Source organism: Gossypium raimondii, chromosome 3 (genome assembly GCF_025698545.1).
Source record: "Gossypium raimondii isolate GPD5lz chromosome 3, ASM2569854v1, whole genome shotgun sequence".
Taxonomy (NCBI): Eukaryota; Viridiplantae; Streptophyta; class Magnoliopsida; order Malvales; family Malvaceae; genus Gossypium; species Gossypium raimondii.
The window spans coordinates 32,715,044-32,737,836 of record NC_068567.1 but is presented as its reverse complement, the minus strand read 5'-3'; the positions used below and the strand labels follow the sequence as shown (position 1 = coordinate 32,737,836).

At 33.2% G+C, this 22,793-nt stretch overlaps 1 non-coding gene across 1 annotated transcript; it reads right to left on the bottom strand.

Moving 5' to 3' along the window:
* Positions 1–12,355: 12,355 nt before the first annotated feature.
* Positions 12,356–12,457, bottom strand: LOC128040301 (small nucleolar RNA snoR113). The gene has a single exon (XR_008194957.1). It is a non-coding gene; the product is annotated as a small nucleolar RNA snoR113 (small nucleolar RNA).
* Between the last annotated feature and the right edge of the window lie 10,336 nt (positions 12,458–22,793).

The following is a 22,793-nucleotide window of genomic DNA, read 5'->3' as shown; positions in this document are numbered from 1 at the left end:
TCCCTTTTGATCTTATTCTGTAGCTTATAGCACTCAGATTTAATGTGGCCTTTCTTCTTGCAAAAGTTACAAGTTTTACCTCTGTTTGAAGACTTCGATCTACCTTTAGATTTACTGCGAGGATTCCGTTCTTGTGTCCTTCCACGATCATCATCAACATTCTGATCTTGTCTCCCACGAATAATAAGACCCTCTCCCTGAGAGTCGGTTTTAACCACAAGATACTTCATCTTATCATACGAGGTTAAAGAATCATAAACCTCATCAACTGTGAGAGACTCGCGACTATATAAAATCGTATCTCTAAAGGTTGAATAAGACGGGGGCAACGAACAAAGTAGAATCAGCCCTAGATCTTTCTTATCATACTGAACCTCCATGGCCTCCAAGTTTGAGAGAATTTCTTTGAACACTGTTAAGTGTTCGTGCACAGATGCATCTTCCTCCAAACGATGAGCATAAAGACGCTGCTTCATATGTAGCTTGCTAGTTAGAGTTTTCGACATACAAATCTGTTCCAACCTCTTCCATAATCCAGCGGCAGTCTTTTCCTTCATCACATCCTGCAAAATTTCGTTAGACAAATGCAGATGTAACTGTGTTAACGCCTTTCGATCATTGCGCTTCTTCTCTTCTTCCGTCAAGGTTGAAGGCATCTTATCTACCCCTAGTAGGGCTTCCTCTAAGTCCATCTGTGCAAGAACTGCTTGCATCTTTATCTGCCACAATGCAAATCTGGTGTTGTGATCCAATAGCGAAATTTCGTACTTTAAAGATGTCATTACCGTGATTGAGATGAACAACCCGGAAGCTCTGATACCAATTTGAGAAAAATATAATGTCGGTAATGACAATATATCGCAAAGAAAAATAGAAATAGAAAAATAAAGAACACACAAATTTTACGTGGAAACCCTTTCGGGAAAAAACCACGGGCAGAGGAGAAGAAAATTCACTATGTCGAAAAAACTTAATTACAAGAGGAGTAGACTATGCCTATTTATAGGCTTGTAAACCTTATTCTAATAGGAGTGAAACTCCTTATTCAAATAATATCAAATAGATGGAGTTTAATAAGGTTTAGAAACCTTATTCTAAAATAAAATAAAAGAAGTATAATTCTATTGGGATTTTACTTTTATTTTATTTTACCACAGTATTTTATTTAAATAAGGATTTGGGTCACTTAATTCTAACATAAGCTTATTGTGAAATGAATTCAACCGTTTGATGCTTCTCAACAGTTTGCCAGTATTAAAAGTCAAATGATGTGATATTATTAAATTAAAGATTTATGATCTATGTGAAACTAAATGATAAGTTGGGTGATTTAAAAGGTAAATTAGTTGTTGGACCAAATGTAATGTTGATGCAATCACTTTGGAGAATGAAAATGCAGCGGGGTGGATGGCGCGTAACAGGGACGCAATCAACATTCTGGTGAAATGTTGTACTGGGCACAATTTAGGAAGCTTGGCACCTGATCTTGCAGAAGTTATGGCGTGGTTAAGGGAGATAAATTATGATAGGTGGTGGTCGAACCCAATTGTGCTAAGGTAATCAAGGTCATGATCGAGGGGTGCACTAATAACAAGCATAAGCAAGGTCTTTCCCATTGATTTTATGGTCATTTAGTTATAATAAAGATGCTTTTATCAAATATATAAATATGAATGAAAATAAATTTGAATTGTGTTGAATTATATATACTTAAAAAAGAAAAGAAAAAAAACTTGGAAAACATAAACTAACTTTATGCTTTTTTAGGTACCTACTAAAACATTAAAATATATGTTGATGTGAACATCGTTATCATTTAATCAAAGCACTGATAAGAGAAAATAAAATCAACTGATATAGATGACTGAGGATGGCGGAGGTGACAACTCGATTGATCGGAACACCAAAAAAGTTCGTTTTAAGGACTTGGATTCAAATTCGAATAGCGATATGGCCGTAGATTCAACACCAACATCGGGAATGTCTTGGATAGACAAAGTTCTGGGACGAGGGATTTCTGGATCTGGTTGCGATGAGGACTTTGACTTTATAGAATGAGATATCATGAGGACTAATGTCAATGGAATTCCAGCAATCAATTTCTCCGAAAGGATCCAACAAATTGTCGTTAGAGATATGACGACCACAGTGGTGGTTAAACTATTAGGTCGGAACTTATCCTACACCCTCCTACAAAATAGGATTCACAACCTCTGAAAACCCTCACAATAGTTCCATCTCATGGATGTTGAAAATGGATATTTCCTAGCTAGATTTCAAAGCCGAGAGGACTACAAGAAAGTTCTCCCCCAAGGGTCGTGGATCGTGATCAGACAGTACCTCACTGTTCAATCGTGGACCCCCAAAGTTTAATCCCCTTCAAGACTTTCCCAGTAGCACTATGGTCTGGGTCTGGTTGCTTGGTCTGCCAAGTGACCTTTACAAATAGTGTGTTTTGCAATAGATAGGGAGTCTGATAGGTAAAGTCACGAAACTCGACTTTCAGATGGACAAGGGCTCGAGAGGCAAATTTACCCAAATGGCAGTGTTCATCGATCTGGGAAAACTTCTGATCTCACAGATCCTGGTTAAGAAAGTGGTTCAGAGGGTTGAATTCGAATCGCTCCCGTTAGTGTGCTTCTATTATGGCAGGTTTGGACACATGCAGAATCTTTGTCCTAGCTCCGGCTCAACGAACATTACAGAGGTGGATAGAGTCTCGGCAGTGGAAGTCTCATTGGAAAAATATAAGGTGGTGGAGACGATAGAGGCTTTTGGGCCATAGATGCTGGTGGGTTTGGATGGGTGATTGGGTGCGGTGTGGTGCGTTTAGCTTACTTTTTGTCTCACACTACAGTATCGCTATAGTATCTAATCTCACCGCCACCGTTGTTTTTACACTAACCGCAGGTAAACGTACCACCCATCCAAACTCACCCTGAGACTGATACTCTAATAGAGGTTGGGCTTGGAGCAAATACGAGTATACAAAATGGTCCACCTTGTATTGACACAGATTCGGGGGTTATAGAAAATGCAATAAGCGGAGACCCAATTTTAACAGAGACTGGTCAATGTGAGCTTGGAAATGGGAATAAATTGGATATTGTTTTGCCTTTGAAAGAAGACGGTATGAAGTAAAATCAAGTTTTGGGGGCTTCGCATATTATGGATGATCTAATCATGATGGGTGTGAATTCCCATTTTAACCCTACCTTCAACGATCCTATTGAGTCAATGGTGAAACTCAATAGCGAGGTCCTTGACCCTATGAGACATTTAGTTATTATTTTCAAGGATAATGAGCTACCTAAAAATATCAGTTCAAATGAAGGTGTTGATTCTTTTGGAAGAGGTAAAGGAATAATGATTTCAAAAGGAAGGGTTCAGGGGCTAAAAGTGGTTCTATCTGAAGTGGCGACGCTATTAGCAAAATCGTTTGGGACCGTGGGGAATGATTTAAAAACTCAGGTAATGCGAGGGTTCCGCTATTAAACTCCATGAATTCTATGGCCAAACTCATAAGCTCGTAGATCAAGAAAGAGGTTGAGAAGGGAAGTTTGAACCATGATGGAAAAAATTGTGAAAGAGGTTGTTAATTAGTATTTATAGTTACTTTTTACCTTCTTTATTTTTTATTATTATTTGACTATTTCTATTTTTCTTGGAATTTTCAAATGTGTGCTAGTAGCAAGTTTTTGCAAATTTTTCATGAATATAATCGAGAATATAAACCAGATATTGTGCGTCTGTTAGAAATAAGAGTTAGTGGTGGAAAAGTTGACTCGGTTATCCTTAATCTTGGTTTTCAATGTTCTCACCAGGTAGAAGCAATCAGTTTCTCTAAAGGTATTTGGATTGGATAGAAGAAGTCACTTCAAGTCGAAATTCTTCGAAGCCATCCTAAATTTATTTTAACTCGTGTTTTCGATAGTTCTTCCCAGCATCCCATTTTGTTATTTTTGTTTACTATAATTCTAATAGTTGTAAACGAAAACGGCTTTGGGACGCTCTAAATGCGACTTTTCCAAGTAATGGTTCTCCTTGGGTGGTAGTTAGAGATTTTAACACGCTTTAAGCCTCTAGCGAAAAGAAAGGTGGGCGAGTTAGTGGGAAAAGATGTTCTTACTTTGGGGATTTTATGGATACGACTGGGGTTCATGATTTTGGATTCAGAGGGGCTCCTTTCACGTGGTATAAAGGTAGAGTCTATGAGTAGTTAGACAGATTTATCAAGAATGGTGTGTGGCTTGTGTCTTTTCCAAATTGTTATGTGACTCACCTCCCTAGACTCAAGTCTGACCACAGGCCTTTGTTTTTATCACTTCATCCTAGGCTTAATTCTATTATGGGATGTCCTTTTCAGTTTCTAGCAGGATGAGTTGAACATTCAGAGTTTACTGACTTTGTATAGAAGAGTTGGAATTTTCATGGCTCAATGTCAAATATAGTGGCTAACTTTACAAGTCAAATAAAAGAGTGGAACAAACAGGTTTATGGTCACATTGGGTCTCGTAAAAAAGGTTGCTTCATAAATTTCATTCTATTCAGCATAATTTGGATTATTCTTAGTCGGATTCTCTATTTCAGTTGGATTTGGAAGTTAGGGAGGAACTGGAACAGGTCTTGTATCACGAAGAACTTCTCTAGAAACAGAAGACGAGATGTGATTGGCTCTCTTTGGGGGACCGAAATACAAAATTTTTTTGTAGCCATACTATTAGAAGAAGAAAGAAAAGTCAAATTGTGGCTCTGAAAAATAATAAAAGAGAGTGGATTTTTTATGATAAAAACTTGCGGCATGAGGCGATTTGATTTTTTAACAATTTATATGGTAAAGACCCAGGACCGATGAAGGGACTTCCTACTAGTTCTTTCTCGCAACTTCAGGATGGCGAGACCCAATTTTTGAAGCCCATCACTGATGAGGAAATAAAGACCACTTTGTTTGATATGGGACCCTCTAAAGGCTCTAGAAAGTGATGGATATCAAGCTCTCTTCTTCCAGAGTCAGTGAGATCATATTGGGGGCTCGATTTATGTGTAACACCCCTATACCCGGTTTGACCCAAAGGAACTTGATATAGGAATATTACATTTGGTGCCAAAGTGATTTTGGCTAATCACTAATATGTTTGAACATTAAAAAAAATAAAGTTTTCATAACTTATATTTTAGTCCCTACTACTTGGAACACGCTTGATCTTCCTAAGTACATGTCATTCTATTCAAAATTTTGAAACATACCCTCTTGATACTTGGAGATGTGATGAGATGGATGTCCATGACCTCAATTACAACTCTTCAAAAGCACTGTACCTACGCGTTGAAAATAAACGCATTAAGTCAGTGAAGACTTAGTAAGTACCCATGATATTTAAACTCTATTAAATTTCTTAATTTCCAATATCTCGTTTCTTTGTTTATTTATCATATTCATTTGTAACTTTTTACATATTTCACAATTTAGTCCTTAAGTCCTCAAATAAACTTATAAAAATTACTACTCTTTTTATACATGTATCATATTTCACCATTTAGTGTAATTTTTCATGATTTTCTCACTATTTCTTTCACAATTTATTTTAATTCATTATTTCAAACATGAATCAAAGATAAACCTTTACCTTGTAACGAAAATTGTTTACCTTTTTAGCAAAGGCCCAGTAGACTAAACAGAACACTTAATATATATGAAACTGATACAGAGGTGCATTATTATGCACTATTGAACAGAGAGCACTAAAGTGCTATACAAAGAGCACAAATGTGCTAATCAGATAACACTGACGTACTAATAATCGAAGAGCGCGCTAGGGTCCCTTAATGGCATGCCACTAATATCCTAGTAGTTCTAATCTCGTCTACTTGGGCAATTTATATCATACACACATATCACTTTTACACTTTTCGCATAATGCTTTTACATACTTTACAATTTAATCCTTATAACAATAATCCATATACTTATATCTTCACTATCTTTAATACATGTAATATATTACTAAATTCAATATTCATCCATAATTCTCTCATAATCCTTATCATGTATTTCACATATCACTTTTAATATTTTGTAATTTAGTTATTAGCACAATATTTAGTATAACAATATATTTACTTTTAATAACACATATAACATAATTCAATACTTATTAATATTCCAAAATTCACTACAACATCAATTTTCTCATTCTAATTGTTATGCACTTCACTTTTCTATTTCTAATATAAATTTTCTCAAATTTACGATTTAACCATTAATTTCCACAACTTAGGAAATAATTTTAGTTTGGATTACAATATTCATATATTCTTTTATTTTTCACTATGTGCATTATTATCAATATTTTCTTGTAAACTTTTATAACTTTCCAATTTAATCACCTTTTTTCATAAAAGTTCTCTATTCATTATTACATAATTTTCTTTGACATCTCACTTAATTCACATAATTAATTCCACTATCTCTTTTTTCACATCAACTTAATGAAACCAAACTTTAACTTAACTTTCTCTCTCCTCCAACTTCTATTTTCTCGAATCTAAATTGATATTCTAGCTCCCCATAGTCTCCTTATTATTTTTCTCTCTTGGTGGCTATAGAAATTCTTTTGATTTCAAAATGAAAATGGAGGATTTTTGGTGAAATGACCAAATTGTAAAGGAAAGAAAAATTTTCTTTCTTTCTTTTCTTCTTCTCACGTTGGAACCATGGAAAGATGAAGAGAATTCTTCATCTTTCTTTCCTTATATACTAAATATAATAATTAAATATAATTAAATGTCAAATCAAAATATTAATAAACTAATATTTATTTATTTAATCTAAAATATCACCAACATCATCATTACTCTTCAAATATCTTTCTTGCTAGATAACTATTTTGCCCTTTATGATCTTTCAAAATTCCTCCATTGAGTCATTACTCATTCTAGTAAAATTGCAATTTAACCCCTTATATTTTTTCCACTTATTCAATTTGGTCCTAATTCATCCATTTTCCCTATTTTCTAGATCCTTCTACCCTTAAAATATTTGCACTATTGGTCCTTCAACTTTTTCAAATTTACACTTTAACCCATCAAATTTTGAGTATTTACTCTTAGGTCACAAAACTTTTCTCACTTTTGCTATTTAGTCTTTTCTTGAATTAATACATCATAATATACTTCCTAAACAGATTTTGTTTACCTAACTCAAACTTTTCCCTTTTTTTTCATTTTATTTTCTTATTTTACTATATCAAAGATAATATCTCACTTTCTTACTGTAGCAACTTTCGGGGTGTTACATTGTGCATGGATCAAAAATATCTTTGCTAGGGGAAAAATGGACCCGCAGCTCAACAATACTTTAATTGTTCTCATTCCAAAGGTTTCAAACTCCAAAATGTTTTTCTCAGTTTTGACCTATCAGTTTGTGCTCGGTTCTCTATAAGTTGGTGATGAAGATCATTGTCAATCCGTTTAAGTTGGTTTTTTCAAAAATTATCAGCCAAGAGTAGATTGGTTTTATTACAGGAAGGAGCACTACAAATAATATTATTATTACTCAGGAAGTGTTTCACTCTATAAGGATTAAGAAAAAGTCTATTAACTGGTTTGCAGTTAAGATTAATCTTGAGAATGCCTATGATCGTGTGCGATGAGAGTTTATTGAAGCATCTCTCCAAGCTGCAGGTATTCCAAATTTTTTAATTAATGTTATTATGTTAGCTATCAAAACTTCCACCATGCAAATTTTGTGGAATGACACAACAACACAGAAGTCCCGTCCAACTAAGGGGTACGTCAAGGGTGTCCACTTTCACCGTACCTGTTCATTCTATGTATGGAATGGCTCGACCACAATATACATTCGAGTGTCAATTCTAGGTGTTGAATGCCTATTCACTTGGCTCAATCAGGTCCTCCCCTGTCTCACCTATTTTTTTGCAGATGGTCTGATTTTGTTTGGCCAAGCAGAAGAGGATCAAGCCACAGTCCTGAAGAGAATCCTAGATAGTTTTTATGTTTTTTCTGGACATAAGATTAATGCTAATAAAACTAATATTTTTTTTTCAGATGGTGTGAGGATATGGGGGATAGATTTTGCAATCTTCTTGGCTTTCGAAAAGTCCAAAATCTTGGGAAATATTTGGATGTGCCCTTGTTCCATGAAAAAGTAACAAATAACACTTTGTGGTTTGTTGTTGACAAGGTTCAGAGCAAATTGTGATGTTGGGATGCAAGCTCGTTATCTCTAGCTAGTAAGGCTACTCTGGCTCAATCAGTCTTACTGGTGATCCCTAGTTACTTTATGCGGTCAATGATGATACCCAAAGGTTTGTGTGAGGAAGTTGAACATATGGTGTATCAATTTGATTGGGGATCTTCGAGTAGTGGCAAGAAAATGGCTTTGATTAGCTAGGAAGATATCTATCAGCCTAAAGATCATGGAGGTCTTGGTTTTCGGAAGCTTCAAGATTCTAACACGTCTTTTATAATGAATTTAAGGTACAAACTTGTGACAGATTCTAAAACTCTTTGGGTCTAGATTCTCCGAGCTAAATATGAGGTTGCAAAAGTTTGCCCGACTCATTATCGCGCAACAGATGATTGTTTTTGTGGAGAGCCCTTATAAAGGTTTGGCCACTTACTTGGAGAATCTGCTTTGGTTAGTGAGAGATGGGAAAAGTGTCAGATGCTGGCAGGATTCGTGGGTACTAGGTGTGGGGCCTCTTGTTTGAATGATTCCTAGTCACATGAACCTTGATTTGGACTATGTTTTGAGTGATATGGTTCTTGGTAATGGCACTTGGAATCTAGATTTGTTTCAACTTTGGTTGCCTAAGATGATAATTTGTAAGATTATAGGGATTCCCCCATCGCATTTGGCAGTAGGTACTGATAGAATTATATGGGAAAGTACCTCGACAGGCTCCTTTTCTGTTAAAAGCATATGGTAAACTTTGGGAATCATCTTGGAAACCAAAGTAGGATGTGTAGCACTTTTCCTTTTAAGTTTCAAGGACCCCAGAAGGTTAGATTCTTCATTTGGCTTGCGTTCAAGTAGAGGCTGATGAGAAATGTGGAAAGGGTTCGTCGAGGTCTCGAGCACAGTTCATTGTGTAGGGTTTGTGGACATATCTCAGAAGATGTACTGCATGCTATCAGGGACTGTAATGCAGTGTGTAACATTTAGAATCTATTAATTCCCATTGATTGACAAGACATTTTATTCTAACAATCTGTAGGACTGGCTCACCTCAAACTTACAAAATCATCATAATTTGGCAATGCTTTTTTGGGATTATTATTTGGTGTATATAGAAGAATCGTAATATCTTCATATTCCAAGATGTTTCTTGGAGTAATGTTGAGTCCATCAAAGTTTCTCATTGTTGGGCCAAACATTTTGCCTCATCTGGTATGACTTTAAATTATTCGACTCAAATTCTGACTTCTTCTATACATTTGGTTGGGAACTAGGCGTGTTTGTATAATGACGGCTTTATCATATATGAAAGTGGTTCTGCTGCTGCAGGGGGAATTGTGAGAAACCGAAATGGGGAGTGAATTTTTAGCTTCAATAGATTCTTGGAGAGCTGCTCAGTGTTTGAGGCTGAGCTATGGAGAATCTTGGATGATTTAGGTACTTTAATTGATCGGGGTTATGATCACATGATTATTCATACTGATAGTCTTGAAGCAATTAAGATTATTCAAAAGAGTCTGACAGAAGGATTTAACTCGACCTTGATAAAGAGGATTTTTCAATTGCTGACACAGTTTAATCATTGGAGTGTTTCACATATTTCTAGAGAAGACAATCAGGAGACTGACAGACTGGTCAAGCTGGTACATAGGGAAAGCCATGAGTTGTGAATTTTTGAAGTATCTCCACTTGGGGAATTGGGCTAGTATTTGTAATTTGTGTTTGTTTTTTATCTTCGAAGTCACAAAAAAAAATAGTTTGATGTCGGAGAAAAAAAAAAGACTATCGAAAATAATATTTTAGATAGTTGAAAATGTACCAAGACAAACAAATCCGTGTGGTGTAAGCTTTTTATAAATAAAAAATAAAAAGAATAATGCTACATTTGGTACTTATACTTTCAAAATATAGTATCTATACTTTGAAAAATTCAATATGATACCTAAACTATTAATAAGTATTTTTTATGATACTTGTACCTTCATAAAATGTTCAATGTGGTACTCAAATTATAAATGTGTTTTATTATGGTACCTACTAATAGCATCATTAGAAAATTTCTAAACCAACCAATGAAAATTCAACACGTAATTTTTTATCAAATCATCAAGTCCAAGCAGATAATATAACATTATGTGAGAAAGTAAATAAAGAAAACACATCAAATTAAATTAAAAAACAAATAACTAATCATACAATTAATAAAAGGAAATAAACATTAAACTTACATAAACAAAACATCATCTTCTATATAAAATTTTCCTTTTGAAATGATTTTTTACCATGAAAATACATGTACTTTTCTGTAAGTTTACTATTTACTTATTTCTTTATCAACCATATGGTTACTTGTTTTTAATTTTAATTTTTTATTTAATTTTTGCATAATGTTAAATTATTCATGTAGTCTTTATGATTTGGAAAAAGATTGTGTCACATTTTATTGGTTAATTTAGCAATTTACTATCGTTGTTAATAAGTACCATAATGAAACATATATTGATAATTAATGTACCACATTAGACATCTTCAAAGTACATGTAACACATTGGACATTTTACGAAAGGACAAGTATTATAATAAAACATATATTGAGTTTAAGTACCACATATACATCTTTAAAAGTACAAATATCACATTAAATATTTTGTGAAAGTACAAGTATCAAAAGTGACATTATCCCAAAATAAAACAATAACAATTCTTGTCAGTTTACATTTTATATAAACAGGTTGATATAAGATAATAAAAATAAAAATAAATCTATTCAAAGGATAATCTTGAATTTTCTGGAACCAGAAAAATAACCACCCCAGCTAATTTTGTAGGATAACTTGTAAGCCAATTGATAAATGAACGAAAAGAAGAATTATGAATAGCGAAAAATACATCTAATAATCTTTTTTTTTTGGCATTGTACATATTTTTCGTTTAACAAAATTATGCATATTGACATATAAGACCAGAGAATATAAAATAACTAAAATGATCATGGCTTAAGCATTAAAATAAAATTTACCTTTGTGCATTAAATTGCAGAACATTTCGGTGTATTCTTTTCCAACAAGACCAGGTTGCTTGCAAAGTTAACATCTAGTTATTGTTTGACCCTCTTTGATATCCATATCAATTCTAATGCATGGAGACTTTGGTCGGTCCTTTTCTGAAGATCCAGGACTTGAGGGATATTCGGATCGTCCGTTAAACTTCATGAAGGATTGAAATCAACAGAGGTGCCTAACTTTGAGAGTAATATTAAATGGAACAATAACCTTCTAAGTATTGCCAACTCTAAAGGTCTAATCTTCCACAGACAATCATCACATAGGAACAAGAGAAGTTATGATGTTTATCAAGTTGAACAAACTGTTTCTTATGGCCTTGTTGCATTCTCAGCTATAGAATGCAGTCATCACTTCAAATGCTCTTACATTTTCTTTTGCAGGTAATAGTTGCATGGTTTGCCCTTATGATAGTAGTTAATTGCAACTCATACACTCTACAAATGTAGGAAAAATCATGTCTTTGTGACAAAGATACATGGCAATTCAATTGGAACTTTTTTCTTTAGCTTCTATGCATGTAAAGAATCAACAACTATCAAGACCTACATTCATCGATGTGATCTAAATGTCTAACTGCTGATCCTGGACTGAGAGCAAAACAAGGCTTTTAAACATAATTCGTAAAAACAAAAAAGCAGGCAAAACAACACCAGTAGTGTTCCATACATAGCATTGAGGCACAGCCAAAAATGCTTTGTTAGAAGTTGAAATATCAGAATTTACATGGAACCATGTGTCAATGATGCAATGCAAAAGCCAATAAAATGCAAAATCTTACAAACCCTACACAATAGCTTGACCAAATCTCTTATAAAGGATGTAATTTGAAGTTCAGAAGAGAACAAGCCTAAAAGGAATCATTGCTGATCAGCTGCATAAGATGAGGAAAATGAAGGAATACTTAATTCTTCAAGGGTCAGTTGTAGAATCGGTAAACTAATTCCTAGAACTACAAAGGGAATCCCACACAAATTCAGGGCAGGCTCACCAAAAACAAACCCATGTTTACTATAACCAAAAAAATTGTATTCAAACTAGAAATCCACAGTATAAATATCTCAAGTAAAATAGAGAAAGCGTAGAGAGAAAAGTGGCTCAGCACAAACACCTTATCACAACAAACATCATACTACTACCACACAAGGGAAGAGCAGTAGCAGCCGTAAGTCCGGCCTTTGTGTCATCACGGCCAATCACTGATTGTTGAAACCAAATAGACGATTCGAAATTAACAGTGAATAAGGAACCATTTAAGATTAAACTCAGTGAAACAAACCACCAAAAGAATGAAATGGGAGTACCAAGTACCAAGCGATGCCTTTGGACTTTTTTCTGGGGCATATGTGGCGTCCTCCATCTTAAGAAGCTTATAACCAGATCTCTCTGTACTTATTTCTAAATGAATTAGGGTTTATTTTGCATTTGGATAAGGAGGTTTGATACATACAGGCCCACAACTAGTTTATAAGATCCATTAAAGTGCAAACAAGCAGGTTTCAGCATATTTGTATTTAGATTTAGATTTCAATTTATTTTGGATTTGAGAGTTTTTCTTAAGTCGGTAGGAGATGACATCATATATATACAATTACAATTTAAGCAGCTAATTCAATGTAGCATATTTAAAACATGACATTTATCACATTAATGTGTACGTATTGTTAAAAGTTGTAAACTGAATAATAATTTAATTTAACATTTAAATGCTTAAAATTATCTTAATGAAGCATTAAATTTTCATTTGAATAAGAATATGTTAGTATTCCCTATGACTATGGTTTGTAGTAAAAAATTACAAAGCATTACATTAAATAAATAAATACGCTGAAAATTGAATATTTACCTAATTGGTTAATACTTTTTCCACAAGTAAATGTTAAAAAATTAAATTTAAACACCCCATTCATTATGCTTTAAGTTTATGGGTGTCAATGCTTAATCATTGTTGACTTTTGCTAAACAATTTCATTATCCTAATATTCAGATTTTTGTACTCAAATATTTCCATTAGTTGTGCATTTTTTAAGTAATGCGGAAATCATAATTGAGAGTAATATTAACTATTTTATTTTATTAAATTTTTTTAATTATATTGATTATATTTTAAATTATCATCATTACAAAATTAAATATTTATATTATTTTTAATTTTTAATAATAATATTTATAATATGTTATGTATAAATTTTAAAATTTAATATAATATATTGTTAGAATTAAGTGACCGAATCCTTATTTAAATAGAATAGTGGTAAAATAAAATAAAAGTAAAATCCCTATAGAATTATACTTCTTTTATTTTATTTTAGAATAAGGTTTTTTAAACCTTATTAAACTCTATCTATTTGATATTGATTAGAATAAGGTGTTTCAATCTTACTACACTCCTATTAGAATATGGTTTTACAAAGCCTATAAATAGACATAGTTTACTCCTCTTGTAATCATTCGAATTCGACATAGTGAATTTTTTTCTCCTCTACCTGTAGTTTTTTCCCAAAAGGGTTTCCACGTAAAAATTGGTGTGTTCTTTATTTTTATTTCTCTTTTCTTTGTGATATATTGTCATTACTGACATTCTATTTTTTACATATATTTTAATTAATACACACAAGCAACTCGTGCATCGCATGGAGAGAAAAAAAAGTTTATTACTATTATATACATGTTTTTGGTGGAGTGGTAAGACATATTGTATTCATAAGAGAAGAACACAAGTTTAAACATTGAAAACAACATTGTTGGGAGGTACCCACAATCCTATATGTATTGTAAAATGAATATGAATAGAAATAAAGAAAATGTCAACTATAAAATTTTTAATTTAGTCACTAACATTTTTAAGTTTGATTTTTTGTCACTCTGTCTTTAAATAGTTAAGGGAAGTTTGATGTGATTTTTATTGGCATAATAATGAATTTATCTCTCCAATGTTTACACATTCTATCAATTTGATCCTAATTCTAAAAACTTAACAAGTTTAGGTATTAATATTTACACATTCTAACAATTTAATCTTAATTCTAAAAATTCAAAATTGAAAAAAAACTTAAAACATTTATATTTTTTCAATGAAAAATTATAAAATACATAAAATAATAAAATACTAAATATTGTTGGGGATCAACCCGTATAAACAACGAGAAAGAAGGAATAGAGAAAACTAGGCACACAAATTTACGTGGAAAAATCCCTCCAATCAAGAGAATAAAAAACCATAGGCAAAGGAGACTTCACTAATGAGCAAACAAACAAAGAATTCAAGATGGAGAAATTCAAAACAAACCTTAACCCATAATACAAAGCTCTCAGTGGCTAAAAACACAAAATTCCCTTAAAGCTCTCTAAAACTCTCTCTTGATTTTCTCTCTAATGCTGTGTTATGTTCTTCCGATTTTAGGATTGTTATTGCCCTTTAAATAGGCTAAGATTAGAGTTCTAATATGACTATAATATCTCTAATGTAATCAGAGTTTAACTAGGAAAAGTAACCTTGTTGATAGTCTAATACGTAACTACTTTAAGTTTGGAACTCGTCGTATCGTCACGACATTGCCTCTGTTTCGAATGTCGTCGATTCGTTGCGACGTCGCGTGATTCCTCATTGCAACGTCGCCTCTACTTTGACTCTAATTTGAACAAAAAATGCAAGAAACACTCCACATATATAAATATTTATAATGATAATTTTAAATATACTTAATAATTATTTTAATGATATATAAACTCTTTTATTTTATTTTAATCATTACCATTTTCTTTCTATTGACCATCTCTTTTGACTTAATGATTGAATCATTTACAACTTCAGTTGGTGCTTCAATTTGTTAATAAAATCTATTAATAGTTTCCAATGTTAGTGTTCCCACATTACAAAGAGATACATAATATAAATAATATAAATAATAAATTTTATGGAAAAGTATCAAGATAAAGAGACATAATTTTCTATGGAAATGTGTTTTATTACGGAAAAACACACATTGTGCCTTAAAGTAATTGGAAAAGAGTAGTATTAAAATGACTAATTTTTCTTGGTTTATAAATATTGCTTTGTGATTGAATAATCATACAGTTGAGTGCTGGATGAGAGTCAACAGGTCCATTGTTGAGAGCTTAGGGTGGTGGTGTAACGCCCTAAAAATTTGAGAATTTAATTGTGAGAATCTGCAGTAATTAAAATTTTGTATCTGTGATTCTGTGTTCTTCTATTGTGTTAAAAATTGGGAGTTCGAGTCGCATTGTTAGAAGTTTTGTTTTTTGTTTTTAAAAAAAACCCCTATCCGTGTTATATAGTTAAGTGCAATTCTGTGTAAATTTATGTTAAGAATGAACCTGTTGGTTCACTGGTTAAGCATATATTTGTATTCTATTTGGTTCCAAGTTCAAAACCCATTATATGCGATAGAGAAATATTTTTGTTAAACGTCGGGAGGCTGGTTGGTAGTTAATTTAAATCCTTCTAACTAATTCTATCATTTCTTTTCTTTTCTTTTTGTTCTTTCCTTGTTCTTTATTTCCTTTGTTTTTCTTTTTATATTTTTACCTTTTTGTTTGCTTTGATACTTGATTCTACACTAATTGGGTACTTTTCTGTTGCTTGTCAAGTCGATTGTACGAGTGCTATGTAAGTTTAGTCGTTATTTCTTTCTATTATTGCAAGTTCATCTTGTTATCGTTATTTCTGTCAAAACGGGGTTGTAATTCGTTTTACTTGAATGTGATGTTTAAGCTCTCAATTGGCTACTTTTCCGGTGGGGATCTCATGAGAGACGCTTCTCCGTCGCGTTAGTTCCATTTCTGCTGTTGCGTCCAAGGTAGGTGTGCGAAATTGAGTTGGGGTTTTCATCGAAACCTTCGACATGACCTTTGGCATTATGTCGATTTTAGCGTTGAATTGAGAATGATAGTGAAGTTGATTATTGGATGCTCATATTAGGTTCGGGGATACTCTTACATCATTCTGGCATCAAAACAACTTCAGATGCGTGTCGAAAACCTTAAATTTCACGAGTTTCGGTCGTCAAAAAATGTGGTTGTCGACACCACATGGGTGTGTGTCTAGGCTGTGTGAGCCACACGTCCGTGTGCCAAGCCGTGTAACTCACTGTTCATCGATTTGGAGCCACACGGGTAAGGCACACGAGCGTGTGTTCAGGCCGTGTGTGGCCACATTAGTGCAGATTTCACACGAGAAAAGGACACGGGCATATGTCTAGGCCATGTAACTCACTGTTTGTTTCTTAGGACCACATGGGCAAGCACACGGGTGTGTGCCCAGGCCGTGTGAGTTACACGGATAAGGACATGGCTGTGTGTCCAGGACATGTAACTCTCTGTTTACGTTTTATAACCACACGGGTAGAGGATATGGGCGTGTGCCTAGGTCATGTGAGCCACACGGGTAAGGACATTGGCGTGTGTCTAGGCCGTGTGGCATATAAAAAGGGTCCGAAACCCATTTTTGAGGCTGTAAATGTTGTCTAAAACTGATATTGATTTCCCCACTGCATGAATGATCTGGATTTGACTGAATAAGAACTCTCTGATACTCTGTGACAAACATATGAATACCATAAATTTATGTGTACTGTGATACTTAATCTAATATTAAACTGTGTTATCTACTTGTGAAACAATTTAGAATAAATGAATACATACCATGGATTCTTGCATTACGATCTAGCAGCTAAACTGCGTTTTTGTAAACGTGTTAGACAGACACTTTATGGTGTGTAGGGTTGGCTGGGCAGTAAACGCCAGTGAATGCCCTTAACGGTGTGTTGGGATGGCCAAAGATAGTGTGTAGTGGATGGGGTTTAGGGATATATCTTGAACATGAACTAGAAATGCTTCTGTTACCGAATAAAATCTTTGAATCTGGAAACTATTTGATAAATGTGTTTTAATTGAATAAACTTTTTTTACGCACTGAGTTCACAAATTACTTTGTTATTAATTGGATTTCAGGTGGTTCTCAAACTTGAACGGGTCAGCGCCACTGGAGCTCGGCCAAGCTTTTATCTTTATTCTAAATACTACTATTAGGAATTCACATATTCTAAGATATTATGATGTTTTGGGAGATTATATACTTAGTTGGTTGCTGTGTTGGTTATTATGTGTTAAATGGTTTATTTTAACTGTGCTATAAATGTGGTGTTTTAATATCGTTGATGTAACTCTCTGGACTTGGTCTGGACGTTTAGGCCGGGTTTAGGGTGTTACAGGTGGGATGTTGGATTTGGTGTCCGTAGTGTTTTCATTTATATACACTTGTATTTTTCAAAAAAAATTGGTTAAATAAAAATATTCATTAATTACATTAATATCTTTTCTATATTATCCTCAATGGTTTTTACACACAAAGCAGGATAGAAGTCAATATTGGTTCATTAGTTATTTAAAGTTTAACTAATACTAGGTGGCATTACATGGTCAGATCGTAATATGAAAAGACAACTTGTATTAATAAATGAACCTAAACATGTCCTTAGTCTAATCGAAAATGAGCAAACCAATTGAAAGACTAATACGTCATTTATCAAGTCCAATTGGGGAGATGTTTTGTCTTGAACATCGGAGTAGATGATTCCTAGAAGGTAGAAACATAAATGTGACTGATTGAATGACAGTACATCAAACATGATCCAAGTAAAATAGATCCTAAATTTGATTTTGTATTTATTCACTTGTGACATTCATAGTTTGACATGCATCAATCCTGAATGGATGATGTGTTATGTATGCGTGACTCGTATATTTTGATGTAAGTAAAAGCCTGAGTTCAAACAGATAAGGAATCGAAAACTTCTGCGTTGGGCATATAACTTCTGCAGTATGTAGCATCATTCACAATAATGGAACTCATAGCCCAAGAAATGAATAAATGCTATCCTCTCAATGGTATTACATGATAGATGAAAAGTAAACGTGACCATGGGTCATTTGTCTTTGTGATAAACGACTTGATTACTATTTGATAATAATTGACTTTTCATGAAGAAAGATGTAATTGCTACCATGAGATAAAATAGGATCATATTGGGAGAACAAATTTATCGTAAAGAGATTAAGGATATCCTATGTGGGTAACACACTTATGAAAAGGTCATTGAATGAGCATTGGTTGAGTAGCTCTCGTAATGATGTGTACTTAGGGAGAGCTCAATCACGATACTATAATGGAATGACTTCATGACTAAATGAGTTTATAATTAATAGGTGAAAAGGTAAAACTTAATTATAAATCATTTGAGCCTTAATTACATATTTCCAATCGGTCCCTCAGCTAGCTCGTTGAAACCAAAAATGAATTACTTATAGAATCAAATGAACATAAATAGATAGAAATGATAAAGTTAAAGAAATTAGTCACATTCAAAAATGAATGTTTTTCTTACTATGGAAATGACTTGAGAATTAATTTTAGTTTTATGAATTATTGTTTAATCAAATAATTGAAGTTCGAAAATGAAATTAACTTAATTGGTCATTGTGAATATGTTGAATATGAAAATTAAATATATTTTCTCATAGATTCTTTTACAAGAATTTGCGCGATTTTAATGTAATTAAATTTGGGTTAAGAAAATTATTTAATTTGAAAATTAATAAATCTAAGTAAATTAATTTAATAAATAATATTTTTTGGAACTAGAAAAACATGTATTGATTTGTATTAAATTATAAAGTGTTGAGTTAAAAGTCTAGGAATCATATATAATTGGACCAAATATGGAGAGGCCAAAAATCTCTCATAATACATATGAGCAGCAACAACCCTAGTATATTTACTAGGTGATAACTCAAAATTATATAGACATTTAGAACATCTTTTGACTAATAATTCATGCAAATTTTGAGTATTTTAATAGCAATTTTTTTAGTTTTATTACAAATTTGTAAAGCAGGACAAAATTAAAGGTAAATTTGTAATCTTACTTATTTACATGTTAATTTGACATATTTTTTTCCTATTTGATGCAATTTGGTGCAATAGGAGAAAAGTTAGTCTTGAAGCTCACCTATTCGATGCTCGATGCCGTAGCTTTCTTGCAACAGAGGCCATGCAGATGTAGGTTGATGGCTGATCAGCATGGGGTATCCTAAATTCATATCTTGGACTCTCAAATTAATTTTGACCCAACTCACAATTGGATCATTGAAGTGGACAAGTCTATAGTCAAATTTTAAGCCCAAGCCATCCACTAAGGAAGGAAAAAACCCAATTCGACTATAGGAAGTCCAACCATCCATAAAAATAACTAATTTAGGCAATCAAGACTTGGTAAAATGCTGTAAATAAGCGACAAAAATTTTCCCATGTGACCGTTCAACTCCTTCCCATGAATCAAGCATGAGTTAGCTAAATTTAACAAAGCCATCCACCTTCCTTCCTTAACACAAGGGGCCAACCATGCATGAGAGAAAAAAAAAGAGATTATCATGCTAAAAATAGAAAACTCAAGCGGCTCCTCACTAGTATAAATAAAATGGCATTTACTCTCCATTTCATTCATTCATCCCTCACTCACCATCTCTTTTCTCTTTTTTCACTTCCTATTTTCTATTCTTCAAAGAGTGTTTGCAAGGATTTGAGAGTAACCCCATTCAGCCATATTAAGAGTTTTTGAGCTTGGTTGTCACGAGAAGAAGTAAATAACGAAGGAGCAGCAAAGTGAGTTGTGCCCCGGAGAACACTACTAGAAACTACTTGGCATTTCTTTTCCCTTCAATTTTTTTTTGTTCAATTCTAGAAACATGATTGCAACTAAGTTTTGTGCTTTTAATATAATCATGATTGCTTAATTTTGTTGGTTCTAGAATTATTTGAATTATGTATCTTAGATTATTTAATTTTGTTAAAGATTTTTGTGCATTTGATCTATTTCATTTAGATAAAACCATGATCATGTTATTAGTGCATTATAATGTAGGGATGCAATTGAATTAATTATTAAATCGAACAGATTGTAATTAATTGACACAATATATGAATGGTGCATGTCTTATCTTTTATGATGAAATTATGTCAAATTAGTAATAATATCGAAAGAACTTTATTACCTTGCATAACCCTAGGATTAATGTGATTAAACTGTTTTAGCATAGAAATATTCTTGTTACCTCACATAATTTGATTTTTGCTTATTAAAACACTAAGTTGATTGAACATAGAAATATGCTAGAAAACTTAATAATTTAATAAGTGTGATTTATTAGACGATGCCTGGAAAGGTAATCTTGAAGTTGGACTTGGCATAGAAGTATGCAAAGAGACCAAAAGATTAAGCTTAAGTCTTTGAGAGAAGCTGAACACTCATAAAATCAAGGCTAGTAAATTATCAATATGCCACGGAATCTCCATAATATCTTTTAACATTATTTAAATAATTCTAAACTAGGAACAAAAATTATTCTAACACATGCATGCAATTATGATTAACTCTTAAAAAGTTGCATACTTATTCTTTCCATGTTTATTTTAATTTTAAGAACACTTAGTTTAGTTTTAGTATAATTAGTAATCCATCACATTTTAATTTATTTTATCACCAACCAATTTGCTAAGTATTAAACTTGCATAAATAGTCTATGTGGAGACGATAACTCTTATTCACTACTCTATTACTTATCAACAACTATGTAGACTTGCACATCAATAGAATAATTCTGAGACACTAGGGTTTGCTAGCCCCCTCTCCTAGTTAAAATAGGGTCTGCTGGCCCCCTCTCATCGTTTTCCTATATCTCCCTATTAATAGATGGCACTTGTAGGTAAAGGTGATCATGGGTCGGGCTGGGCCCAAGAAAAATTTTCAGCCCATTATCTAGGCCCGGTCCTGCCTGAAATATGGGCCTGAAATTTTATCCAGGCCCGGCCGGGGAAAAAATCCCTAAGCACGAGCCCGGCCCTTTTTTTAGTAAATTAACTCATGCAAAACAAAATCAACTCAATTAAACAACAGTTTTGACTCCTGAAATTAAATGAAAGAAATAACATAAAAAAAAGCTCAAAATTGAACCAATAAAAAGTACTTAAATTCTAATGCAATTAAGTATCCACAACTGATTTTGAACTTTTAAACTCAAACAACTTGAGCCATCAAGCAATTCTAGATGATATATTTAGTTTCATAACTCGCAATCACATGAATATCAAGTGACCATCTCAATGACATGTTAAACTAACATCATCAAATTAGATTGATTAACACTATCGCATGTTTTAAATAGCTCTTGTGCTTAATTCAAAGTCAACAACTAAGTGAAACTTATAATAGCATCAAAATTCAAGAACCATTTTAAATTTAAGGAATGAAAGGATCTGTAAAACTTATTTATTTAAATGAAGCCCAATTAAAATGTTAGAGAACACACACATACAGAGTGCAAATTTTAAATGCTGCCCATTCTATTTAGCCAATGAAGAGAAATTTTAAATGCAGCCAATCTCTCATAACGTGCACGATCATCTAAAACCTACATAAGAAAACAAACTGTTAATAAAAGCATTTATATATATACAAAATAATTTAATATGAAAGACAATTTAACCGGTTAAATAAAATCAGACCTCAACTATCTGCATAACATCATGGTTGGCAGCTAAATCTTCTGAGCTAATCACAACCTGAAAACAAATTTATTACTTTCTCAAATATATAAGAAACTATGACAACACCATCAAGCATTCATATAATTACCTTAACAGGATTAGGGTCCATGTACTCCTGAGCTAATCGATGAACCGCTGCAGGCCATGTAGCACTGAACATTACCATCTGATGAGCTGCAAAGATTAAAACCAACATGAGGATTTCCAACCTAATTGCTCATGCATTATTCTATCAAGATACAGAACAATATTTTTTAGCTTGATTGAACCTTAATGGTATAGTTTTTAAGTAAATAAAAATGTTACAAAGAATAAAGATGTTGCAAAGAATACTATACTAGTATAAGCCGTAGGTTATGACTTGATCCAATAGAGTCAGAACACCTTTCTATCTAAAAGGAATGGTGCTCGATGAAACGATCCAGATTCCACACTATGCTGTGGGCTGGGGAGGGAGCTGCTCTGCGAAACTGGGCGTTCAGTGTTCTTATGGGGGAACCATACTAGAAAGAGAATAGAAAGAGCCTTCAAAAAAGAGCGAGTGAGTGATGGGCAACCTTAGTCTATATGTTGCTTGTGAGCCGCCAAGTACCAGTCTCGCAACAGTACTGGCGTAAAAGGATTGGTCCTTCACTTGCTGATCGTTCGCGAGTCGAACTCGCTCTCTTGCCACGCCTTTCACTCACTCGCTTTAGTCGGACTCAATCACTCTTTTATTGCAAAGAATAATATGCATACACCATACCGAATGTGTTGAAGTATAGTTTGTAAAAATGTATCAAACTTTCAACACTAGTACGATATGAGCATATAACTCTTCCATTATGAAAAAATAATATTTAAAGAATATGAAGATTGTAAAATATAATTTGCGATTCATAAACGGAATAAATATGCAGCAGGGCAG